The 13,195-nt window shown below is 30.8% G+C and overlaps 1 non-coding gene across 1 annotated transcript; it reads right to left on the reverse strand.

Annotated features, from left to right (window-relative positions):
• Positions 1-204: 204 nt before the first annotated feature.
• Positions 205-310, reverse strand: LOC149526397 (small nucleolar RNA R71). Its single transcript, XR_016352070.1, has one exon. It is a non-coding gene; the product is annotated as a small nucleolar RNA R71 (small nucleolar RNA).
• Between the last annotated feature and the right edge of the window lie 12,885 nt (positions 311-13,195).

Consider the following 13,195-nt stretch of genomic DNA (forward strand, 5'->3'; position numbering starts at 1 on the left):
CATCTGGTTAATTTCTCGAAAATCTATAATACTTTCAAGAATAACGAGGTGATCGATGAAGCTATTAGATTGAGACTCTTTCCTTTTTCACTAAGAGATAAGGAAAAAAGTTGATTCAATTCACTATTCACTAGATCTATTACTACATGGGAGGACTTGGCTAAAAACCTTTTGGCAAAATTCTTTCTACCTGTAAAGACTACAAAGTTGAGGAATGATATAACTTCTTTCACACAATTTGATGGTGAATCCTTATATGAGGCTTGAGAACGATTTAAAGATTTCTTAGAAGATGTCTACACCATGGGCTTCCTCAATGGCTTCAAGTTCAGACATTCTATAATGGGTTGGTCAGTTCAATCAAATCTATAATTGATGCCGCTGCTAGTGGGGCATTAATAGGTAAAAATCTTGATGAAGCTTATAAGTTGTTGGAAGAGATGGGATCCAATAATTACCAATGGCCTTTAAAAAGATCTAGTTTTAGAACAAATTCTGGTTTTTATCAGAGTGATGCATTGAATACTTTGATTATACAAGTAGGCACTTTGACAAAGAGATTTGACTCAATAGGAGTTAATGTTTTTCAAAACTCCCTTATATATTGTGATTTGTGTGGAGATAACCATTCAAGTGATCAATGTCTAGCTAATCAATTTGTTAGGAACTTCAACAAGTAGTAGAATAACCCATATTCCAATACATTTTGATCTTGGTTGGATAAACCATCCAAAGTTCTCATGGAATAATAACCCAAGACCTTCAAATCCAAGCCCAACAATCCTCTTAACTTTCCACCACAAGCAAGATCTCTTGTACCTAAGAAAAAGCCTACTATGGAAGAGATGTTGATGCAATTCATGACAATAGCTCTTTGGGTCACTAGAATCAATATAATCACTATGTTGTTATGCCCTTGATGGTCCAATAACTGGGACTCCATCATTTCCAGTAGCTTCAAATGGGCCTCCAGTAAGTTCAAATAGGCCTACAGCTGTTGATTCAAATGATTTAAATGGCCCTTTCTCATCTAATTCCTCTAATGCAACAGCTATCAACTTATCTCTACTTGCCTTAAATTCTTTTACTTTCTCCCTGGCCACTACCAACTCATCCTTCCCTCCATCACTGAATCATGCTATATCAAAATAATCTTTATTTAAACCTTCTTCATCTTCATTTGAACCTTTTACTTCTTTATCATTTGTTTGACCATCACCATTTCCAAGTTCATTATCTGATAATAAAAACTCCACATCCTCATTGATTGCTTTAGGCATTGGAGTACCCTGTTGAGTATTTTCCCCATGCCCAACGTAAATAGAAAGAAGACCCTTATCCTTAAGTAATCCACACAAATCAGTGACACTTTTATTATCTAAAATTACTCTCAAACCATTCCCATCTTCATAATATAAGCCTTTAATCAATCCCATATCATATTTGAAAGCCTTTACCATCTGTAATAAAGTCTAATAACAAATGGTATCAATATCTAGTATATCTATCGTGTTCCTCTTCCCACTTTTATATGCAAACTTGGGTTCATGAATTAAAATCCCTCCATGATGACAGCATATTTGAGAGCAATTGTTATCTATATGATAAAATTTAACAACTCAATCAGCATCCATTAAAATAAATACAAATCCAGTATTTGACCATGAATTGAACATTAAAATTGTATGTGCTGTTAACTGTGTGGAGAATAGAATGCTGAGTAAGAATGCAAAAAAAAAGTTTAGCAAAATAATAGACTCAGGAATGTACTACAACCCAGCAATATCTAGACTTAGGCATGGCCAATTAAAAGCTACAAGTAAATAGATCTAAACAAATACTAAACATGTAAGTGCCATGAAGTCTAGAATAAAAAAAAAACTTATGTGTTACAAACATCACACTAACTAAAAGTCCTCTTAATTCATCATACCAGTAACACTAACTAAAAGCATCATTTTACAAGAAAATACAAAGATGAAAACTAACTTGGCATGCAAGCTATGAATCTAGAAAGCACAGCTCCAAAACTAAAAACTCTTGTTCAATATTTGGCATAGAAAGTAGTGTCACATATCAACAAAGGTCCATGAGAATTTAAATGTGTTATTAAGAAATATTTAACTATTAACTAAATGATTGAGGCTCTATATTATATTGTTTTTGTACTCTTATTGATTGAACAAAACTTAGTTATATTAAATTCTAAACTAGTTGATTTAATGAATTCAATCAATTTTGTTCCAATCACATCCTCACATGTCAATTTCATTTACCAGTATGTTTGGAGCGTCATATTTAATTTTCTCCACACATTTTGAGTTGTTCTTAAATATGTGTTCAAAATGGATAATTTATTATTAACAACATCATCCACCTCTTTATGTGCCCTAACCACCTTAAAAAACCCATATAAAGTCATCTAATCTGCCAAAGTTCGAAACTGAATCAAAGGGAATCTTGGTGCATTACTATTTTCCTATATTTTGTTTGTCTTATATAATACATCATCAATAATAACAAAATAAAAAAACAAAGCCAAATCAACATACATTAAAAAAACAACCTAATACTATAAACAAATACATCAGGAACAATAAAAAATGAGAAAAAACAAAACCTAATATCGATCATCATTAAAAATAGAAACTAATACTATTCACCAACAACAAAATGAATCGGTACCTTGCTCTTCTAGACTAGTAGCCTTTTCCTTTTCTTTACCCTTTCCTTTTCTTGATTTTTGTCCTTCTTTCAACCTCTCACCCATCAACTTTATCAGTTTCAGCTTTCAAGAGTCCCTAAATTCAAGCTTTCAAGATTTGTTGGTTTTAGACTTGAAAACTTTCAAGGTTTGTAGCTTTCAGGTTCAAGGTTTGTTGATTTCAAGTTGAGTTTCCAGCTTTTAGATGGGTTTGTTGATTTGTCACTCTCAATTTAGTATTTAGACTGGATTGCAATCTCGATTTAGTATTTAGGTTGGGTTTCACTCTCGATTTATCGTTATCTCTCAATTTCAAGTGGTCAGAATTTCATGGGTTAACGGTTCTAGTGAGGATAACGGTGGGCTTAAGGTTTAACCACTATTTACGGATAATTATGGAGGTTAAGGAGAAATAAACCTTAAAAGCCAAATAACCCCTGAACACAATCTGACCAAAAATGCCATGTGGCATTTCTTTTATTAGCATAATATTTTTTTATTCGATTTGGTCCCTATATATTGAATTTTTATTCAAATTACTCATTGTACCTTAAATTTTTCTTCAATTTAGTCCCTTTGATTTTTTTAAGCTAAAATTTTTTTTCCTGTGTCTGCCATATGGCAGTGCCATGTCAGCATGTCAGTGCCACATGGACTACCATGTTACATTATCATGTTCAAGTGACATGGCATTGCCACTTGATCATTTAAAGGTGACGCGACACTGTCGCATCATCATGCCATTCACACATACATCATCACATCCTCAAAGTTTGCCACATCAGCGCCACGTCAATACCTACGTCATCTCTTTTAACGGTCAAAATGAATGTCGTTAGGAGAGATACTACATTGGAGCAATTCTTAAAATTAAGGGACTAAATTGCTTCAATTTTGAGTACAATGGCTGAATTGGACAAAATTAAAGAGTATGGCTACTAGATAAGTCTTTTGACCATTATTATATACATAGGAAATATAAGGAAATAAATGGGGTTTAAGTGAGCGTATGTTAACTCAGTTATGGCCCAATATTATTGTCAAGTGCAAAAAGCTTAAGTAATTCTCTTGAGAACCTAAATTAAGTGGGTTTGAACACAACGTGTAACCTAAAGCTCTAACCTTATTGTGTGAGATCCACTTTTGGACTTTTGAAACTACAGGAAATTTAGCTATGGTTAATCAATTTTTGTTTCTCTTACTGTTATATATTTTTCAAGACTAGTTTCTTCTGCTCCAACTAGACCAATGAAGGGAGGGAAATAGCTCAGTTATGCCGCAAAAACTACAATTAGATCTCTTTACCTAAGACTTTTTCTCAAGATAAAATTGAAGAGTAAGAGATGGAACAAAAAGAATTGGCTAATTTTTATTGTGTTGCTTTTAGTGTATTTTACATCAATATTGAAAAGTATTAATGTAGACAAAGTTGAGAAGGCTTTGTAAGTTCTTTCAACGACAACAACAAAATAAGGAAATAAAATCAAGGATTCGATATTGCACTAATTGTTGCTTATTAATTGCCAACAATCCTATGTCAAGTTTCTTGTTGAGATTTTGTCCTTGTGTTTTATTTGCTGATTGAATGTTCTGTTGCCCTTGATTCAATTCTATTGTGTAAGTGTTCTTGCTGCTGCAACTGTTCTAGTGTTCTTGCTTCTATAATCCTTGGTAAAGGCTGTATTACTCCTACACTCCTCCAATTAGTCAAGGGAGGCTTCCATAGATCAAGTTTGATTCATAAGTTTTCGAGTGTAGATCTAGATAAAGGTTTGGTAAAAATGTCAGCTATCTAGATAGTGGATGGAACAAACTTTGAGACAATGGATCCTAAGGTTACTTTTTCTTTCACAAAATGATAGTTGATGTTGATATGTTTGATTTTAGCATGAAAAACTGGATTGATAGTGTTGTTTAATTTTCTACTCACATAAGTATATGTATCGTAAGGATAGTATAATCGCAAATAAAGTATGATCCCGTAAAGAATTGTTCTAAAACTTTTACCAAGTATTAAAATTAACACAATTTAATTTTATCTAAATTGTCTAAAAGAAAATAGTTACTTAAAATAAAATTAACAAAACTAATTATCAAGAATAAAAATCAAAACAAAAATGAAATATGATAAAACTCAATAGAAATAAACTTAAGATTATGATATCCCTCGCACTTCATCTAAATCTTACCTCTCTTCCTTAATTTATTTCAATAGGTTGAATTGCTAACCTAGAATCCTCAATTATTTATAAGGGTTTCTTGACTTGTCTTATAAAAATATCTATTTTAACCAAAATATTATATCCCTATGTGAATTAAAATTAAAATAGATTCATTAAGTTTAGGCTCTAATTCTAGCTACACATGGCATTTAAGTATATCCTTATCCAATACGCAAATCAATTAATATAATCATAGGCTATTCCAATTTAAGTCTACCCATAAACTCCTTTTCTCAAGTTTGTTTAGGTTTTTGGATCAATTTAATTGGTAGTTAAGCAATTAAAAGTAGTAAGAATAAATTGGAATAAACAATTCAACTCCATTGAAATAAGCAAGAAAGAGTTTAAAAATTCAGATTACATGTGAGTTCAATTACAATCTTAGAAAATAAAATTAGCTACTCATAATTGCAAAGATAAATAAAAATATGTGAAGTTCAACCATTAAGAATAACAAGTAAAATAAAAGCTGAAGAAAAAGACAAAACAAATATTTGCAACTTTGTTCTCCATGCTTCTTCTTAAATCTCTCTTAGGGTTTTTCTCCTCTTTTTACTTCTACTAAAACATTCTTTAAATACTAATAACTCTAACCTAAATTTTCTAAATTAAACATATTTGATCCCATTGACTCAACTTGTGGGTTGAGACGTGTTATGAGGCTCAAACATTAAATAATACCCTTCAAATTGACATTCCGACAACATTACATGTAGTCATCTTCAAATGCAGTTTTCTCTATCTTGAAGGTAGCATTAGGCAAAGTGTCTCATGAAAATTGTATCTCTATCTCTTAACTTTCCAATGGCTCAAGAATCGTATCATTTGGACATTTGGAGTAAGAGTTATGGTCGAAATACTGAAGCATATACAAATAGGATTTTGGGTTTTTCAAACACCTTTCTTTCTAAAATTAAGCCTTATTCTTTTAAATCCTACAAAGGCATAAAAACTAATAAATAATAGCAAAATTAAAGTAAATAAATATAAAATTAAAATAACTTAATAAAAATAAACTAATTAAAAAAACACTAAAAAGAACAAAATTCTAATTAAAAATTAAGGACTTAGCTAGCATTTAAAAATAAAATAAGACTAAAATAATTCTATTTCATAGAATTATCAAATAGTCATTTAAAAGGCAAAAAGGTTTTCATCTAGCAAGAGAGCTGGTTGTGATGTATATAGGCCAAGGCCTTAGAGAATGTAAGATATTTATGTAAGTTTAATAGCTGCGCAAGCTAATGCCTTATATTTTGCCTTTGAACTTGATCTGGCTACTACAGATTACTTTTGGGCTTCGAGGGATGCAACTATCACTAAGGAATGTCCTTATCGTGGATCTTTTGGTTAATGGACAACTTGCTTAATTGGCATCTAAATAAGCTAACAACATAAATGAATTGTTTGATAACGATCTGACATCATAAATGAATTAGGAATAAGAAAGATGGTTTTATGGGACTTTGTGTCAACTACAAGCAGTTGAGCAAAACGACTATAAAGAACAAGTACCCCTTCTCGCGTATAGATGATTTATTGGATTAGTTACAAAGGGGTTAATTGTTTCTCTAAGATAGACCTATGATCAGGTTACCACCAGCTGAGGATTAGAGATAGAGATATACCCCAAACTGCTTTTCGCACGAGCTATCATCCCCATTATAAGGAACATACAACAGGTATTGTCACACCTATGTGGTCTGACGTATAAAGCCATTGACTATAAACAATACAGATCATGGTGCACAATAGCCATTGTCTATTGCCGTTAACTTCATGTCCTTATCTTAACATGCTCCATTAAAACATTTTCAAATCAGAGTTATGTCAAACTATTATAACAGAATTCATTAGGTGAAATCATTCACCTATACCATCAAAATATTGAGACATGAATCTTCCGATGTCATCAACTTAATTTAAATTATCAAAACAAAGTGATCCAATGCTAAGGTGTGAAACCCATCCTTAGATAAAGATTTAAACTGTAACGTAACTTGGTGAGCTAATAATTTAACATTTCTAAACGTGTTTATAAAAGCATTTTACCTTGGAAAATTCATATTTTATTGAGCATATAAATTTACTTTAAAGTTGGAGTCTTTTTGGAGTTAAAAGGATTGAGTTTTAACTTAATTGTATTATATAGTGTATCTATCAACATATGTTCATCATGAATCAATAGATGTTACTGAATTTTTACACAAGTGCATGTTATCGCAAACAAGTGATATAGTAAAAGTAAAGTATCGTTCCTATAGGGATTTGTTTCTAAATTTTCGCTAAGTACTAAAATTTTATAACAAATTAATCTTATTTAAGTAATTTGAAAATTTAAAAAAACTAATTAAAATGAAAATAAAATAAACCCTAAATTAATCAACAGAAATTAAAATTACTTAAAAAAGGCAATAGACTAAAACCTAATATTATGGGTTCATTCAACACTTCATCTACTAATAACTTCTCTTATTATTTACATTCATTGTTGGTTTTACTAACCTTGAATCCAAAGCTATGTATAAGTCTTCGTTAAAATGCTAGCACAAATACCTAACTTACTTGGGTCACTATATGTCTATAGTAATCAATTAAATAAGGTTCATTAAGCTACTGTTCTAATTTGGCTATATATGGCAATTACAATATGTCTACCCGAATCACAAATCAGATCACCTAAGTGACGTGAACATACACTATTCAAACTTTAGTCCAATCTAAAATCTCTTTGTCGAGTCTCAATTAAATTTACAAATTAGTTAACTGTTTGCCAGACAATCAAAAGCATTAAGAACAAATTTAAATAAGCAAAACTATATGCATTCATAGTAAATAAAAAGAAACTAATATTTAGATTACATGTTGAAATCCACCACAATCCTAAAAAAATAGTTTAGCTCATAATATCTAATAAAAACAATATCCAAAGAAATTTAGTCATGAATCCAAGTTAAAGAAAATAAAAGAAACACAAAATTACAAAAAGAAACTAATTATAAAAGCTTTGCAATCTCAATTCTCTCTCAAATTCTCTTGTTTCCTTGCATTGTTCATGGCTCTTTTTCTCCAAAATAATTACTTGTTGCCTCCTTCCTAAAACTTATGAAAAAAGATCCCTTAATAGGCTCTAAGTAACATAATTTCCAAAATCTCATTAAATTTTTATTTTTGAAAAATTGTCTGGCATCACAACCATGATTTCTTGGCACTAGGTGCTTAAGCCTAGGAAACATGTATGGTGCACTTCCATTCATCAGCTCTGTAGCCTGGTTCTCCTCAACACTGCAACCTTGGCTTCCTCGACATTGTAGCCTTGAGTAACTCAAGGTCATGACCATCCTCCATATGCTGCCTTGTGCAGAACTACAGCAGTCGAGCATATTCCAACATGATTTTCACCTCGATATGATTCGAAATGGGAAACATGATAAACATGAAACTTTTAATGCTATCGCTTAAACTTTCAATGGATCAAGAATCATGTCAATTGGATTTCCAAAGTGAAAGATATGCTCTAAATACAATATCATGTTCAGTCGATGCATACTATTGTAGCGCTCTAACTTAGACAAATATTTGGACCATTATCTGATTAGAACTAGGTGAAGTGTAAAAATAATAGTTGTAGCCCTTCCTTTTAGCATTTTAGTGGTTTATGAATCACCTTATTTGGAGTCTATATAGAGAGATATGGTCAAAATATCAAAACATATACAAATGAAGCCATCACCACACTTACGTGAACTTTCATCAAATTTCCTACAAAAGCAATAATAGAAATCAGCAATAACTACTCTTAAAGTAATTTAAAATAAAATAACATAAAATTAAAGTAAAATAACTTAAATTAACTACTCGATATGTCATCAAACTTAAATTAGAAAAACACTTAAATTGTTAAAATTAGAACCTAAAATCTCAAAGATCTAGCTACTTAAGGTCCAAAAATATGTTAAAATAACTCTATATAATAGAAATATCAATAGATTAACCCAAAAATTTTAAAATTGAATATCTATCGATAGATTTCCAAATCTATCAATAAATGACCAAATATATGAATAGATCGACCCAATCTATCAATAAATGATGTCCAAACTAGAAAAAAAAGGCATTTTGGTCTTTTCACCCCCTATTAAAACCCTTAAATCCTCAGACATTTTCCAAAATGGCAAAAACTAGGTTTTCTCTCAAAAACACAACCACCATATGCTCTCAACTTCATTTTTCATCAAGTCAAAAATTTTGAAGATTCTAAGTCATTTTCAAGCTTAGTTTTCCATCCCAAATGCTTTGGAAGGTAAATAAAGGATTTTGAACTATTTAATCTTAAGCTTTGATTTTCAAAAATTTTATAAGTTGTTGAAATTCGTTTTAAATCTTGGAAACTAGGTTTTTGAGTTGGTTTTAAGGTTCTCAAGCTGACCAAGGTAAAGATGCCTTAACTCTAGCTTATAGTTGATTTGAATCCTTACGTTAGATGTTACATTAGATGCTGAAAATTGGATTAAGCATTATTGGCAATTTTAAGGAATGATTTACTGATTATTAGCCTAGGAAAAAACCAAATATTAATGTTGGAAACATTATATTATGTATTGTGAAGTTGCTTTCAAATTGTTGAAAAAGCAAGTGTTCGACAAAAGGAGCAAGAGAGCAAGGCACATTTCATTAAGGTGGGTGGATACAATGTTTTTAATTATTTTGATAAAATTAAGCATGCCAATCCTTTAGCCTTGCATAAAAAATGATTTTGACTATATTTGTGTGGTGAACAAATGTTCTCAAGGATGTTTGTGAAAACTATAGACCAACTATATATAATCTACTATATGGTATTTACAAATAGGGAACAAGCCTTTCAATGTGTTTATATCTCAGCATCTCATATGTGAATGATTGATGTGTGATGGATGGATTTTAAAAGATGCATTAGAAACGTTTTCGCTTTGTTGATGCCATGGTACTTATGGTTAATTATTGAGAATATTGTCATGGTTGCTGGTCTAAGGGTTTTAATTATGCCTATGGATGAATCATTTTGTTCCGTAGATTATTATTCACTATATGTTGAATTGTGTATTATGGTTGTTGGAGCCTATCAATGTAAGGAACTATAGCTAGTGGTAGGGGACACTAGCCATTATGCATAATAAGAGGCAACTTAAGCCAGTTGTTGGGTTGGTAGCTAACGAAGTACTACCCTTTTTCAATAGTTGTTGGCCATAGAGTAACGGACTATTTGGTTATCGTATGATGAGCCTAGGTGGTTTGGTTGTCCTTGGCTAAAACTCCATTTTTGGTTGTTGAATGTCTCATGTGGTGATTTAGACAAAGTGTTAATATATGAATGTCTAATGTGGTGATTTAGACTAAGATATTGTTGAATTCACTATTGAATCAGTTTATTGTGTTATAACTATTGTAAATTTGTTGAACATATGTTGTACACTTGTCTATGGTTGATGTATAGACTCAGTTGAGGTCTTTGTGATGAGTTCTAAGCTAAATTTTTGCTCTTTGTAACTCATCTTTCAATACTTGTTCTTAAAGTATTGATAGATTCAACACAAAACCTCCATAATTGTATTCTATCTTATATCTATCAATAGATTCAAGGCATATATCAGTAGATGTAGCCATCTATCAATACATAAGTCTCATGTTTCGATAGATCAAGTTCATTTTTTAAACAAAATGTTTTTAAAAGCTTTCTAAAAAATAAATGATTTTGTTTTCAGAACTAGGTCTTAAGAACACCTAAATTATATTTCAAACATTCTTGAAATGATGTTTTAATCAAACATTTGATTGACTTTCAATTTTTTTTTTCAAATATTTCTTTAATAAGGTTTAAGAACTATTTTTCAGCTTTGTTTTATAAAAGGAAACCATACCATCCTTGTACCATTTGAAAAATATTGGTCTTGGAGTGAGTACAATTCATATGTTCTTGATGGCATTTGAAAGGTAACAAATTCAAAGGTTATGGAATTGGTCAAGTTAACGACCAGTGATTGTTGACATGCTCAATGAGTAGAGATGTCAGGTAAAGACGCTTGGTAAGCTAGACTCGATTTAGATCAATTCTTGAAAAGGAAAATTTTGTAGATATTGATTTATTATCTATTTGCATACTTATAAGAGTGTATTTTCTAAATACTTTTCCCCATTTGCTTGTTCCCCCTTCCTGTACCTACTCATGGAGTCTTTACGACTCACATGTTATTATCCATTTTTTTTTTCAGATTAGTATGTCCATTTAGGGAAGAGTTATCTTCTGTGAGGGATCTGGTAGGTGATCATCATAGAATTCAGTAAGCGTCAGCCTTTTTTCTTGGTGTCATACTCCATTGGTCAAGTCTATCCTTATGTTTTCAAATTGTTATGTTTTATCGACTTGTTTATGTCATGTAATAATTAACACTTTGTAACAAATATACTCTAAACGTCTTGCCACAAGATGGCTTATGGGTAATATCTGACACAAGATGGCCAATGCCTAGATTCATGTTTATTTGCTTTCGCAATGTTGAACATGGAGCTGCAGGATGGTTAAATATATTTTCTTATATATAAGTAATCATGTTTATATTGGTATACATACAAGTGCTGGACTTAATCAATAATTAGGCATGCATGGGTTAAGAGGATAACTCCCTTTAATACCCTTGCGTTGGTCGTGAACCTAAGATTGGGTCATGACATAAAGTCTTTTTGTTCAAAATCATTTTCATCATAAATTTCCAATATCAAACGTACTATCAATTAATAAGAAAATTCATATTTTTGAGGTATCAAAACATTCAAAGTGCTGGTTCCTTATGCACAAAGCTAGATACATAATTGATAGGCATATTTACATATCATATACATATATATATATATATATATTCATCAAACTTGTTTACACCCATCAAGCAACATCAAATCCTTTAAATAATTCATCCTCCATTGAAATAAAATTTTTATACAAAATTGTAGACAAAACATGTTTGATTATATCAAAATAATTAAAAGCATATCTACTCACTTATTCAAAGCATGTTTTTCCGTCTAGCACCTTTCAATAGTGAACTCGACCTCTCCAAGCTATTAACTCCTTTAACAGTACATATCAACATATATTCCAATATTATTACCTCCTTTTTTAGCAATAATTTTCATAAATACCCATTTATTTTTCCATAAACTTTGTCAATCATTCATTAACCTAAAATTAGTAGCTAAAATCTAATTTAACTATGAGTTTATATTTTAGCTAGTAAGATTTCTTAGTAAACTTACCTTGGCGAACTTGAGAGAACCAAAACCAATCAAAAACAAAAATTTAAAAGATAGAAATGGATTTTTAGGAAATCATAATTTTTGGAAATCAAAACCATAAGATTAAATGTTTAGGATAGTGAAACCTTACCTTTAGGAGTCTTTAAAATGAAAATCTAAACTCAAATATGGTCTTAAATGCTTTAGAATGACTTAAAAAAATGAGAAAGAGAGTAGAGAGAGAAAAGAGAATAGAGAAGTGAAATCTCACTTTAATATATGATGCTAAGTTAATAAATCCTTAAGTGAGCATGTTGGTTTCATGTTTTGAACTTCAAACTAAGTTTTAATCTTGAAAAAATTTATGTTTTGAAGAATTAGGGTGATTTGCAAAGTTTGGTGTTAAAAAAAGTCCAATTGGACAAGTTTTTAACATTTATTTTTGCTCGTTAGAGCTTATTTATTGATAGATATTCTTCATTTACTGATAGATAAACCCAGAAAAGCTTTTTAAAGAGGATTGAAGAACACCTATCAATAGATCAAGCCTATCTATCAATAGATAACAACGTGAGAACTTTTTAAAAGAACCTTGAAGTCTATCAATCAATAAATAACCCTAATTTGTCAATAGATGACGTCATTTTCAAAAAAAATAAAATGGGTAAAAATATATTTTCACGTCTTAGCCTATAAATATGTCACATTTTATGAAAGTTTGTGACTTTTAGCCGTTTTTCCTTGGTATTCTCTCAACCTTAAACTTTCTCAAACCCATTTTCAAGCCAAATCACTATTTTTAAGATTTGAAAGCTTGTTTTTGACTTTCCATGAACAAAATGACATTTGTCAACTTCAAAATCTTTAAATCTTGATTTTCCAAAACTAAAAATGTTGTCCCTGTGCCAAGTTTTTTCTGTTGGTTGCTAAGCTTAAGGTTTTGCGATTTTCATTAGCATCAAAGCTTACTTTAGGCAAGGATGAAGGAGTTATGGATTCC

The sequence above is a fragment of the Theobroma umbraticum genome, unplaced genomic scaffold, assembly GCF_002168275.2.
Source record: "Theobroma umbraticum cultivar Fairchild unplaced genomic scaffold, ASM216827v3 scaffold_34.0, whole genome shotgun sequence".
In the NCBI taxonomy this organism is placed as follows: Eukaryota; Viridiplantae; Streptophyta; class Magnoliopsida; order Malvales; family Malvaceae; genus Theobroma; species Theobroma umbraticum.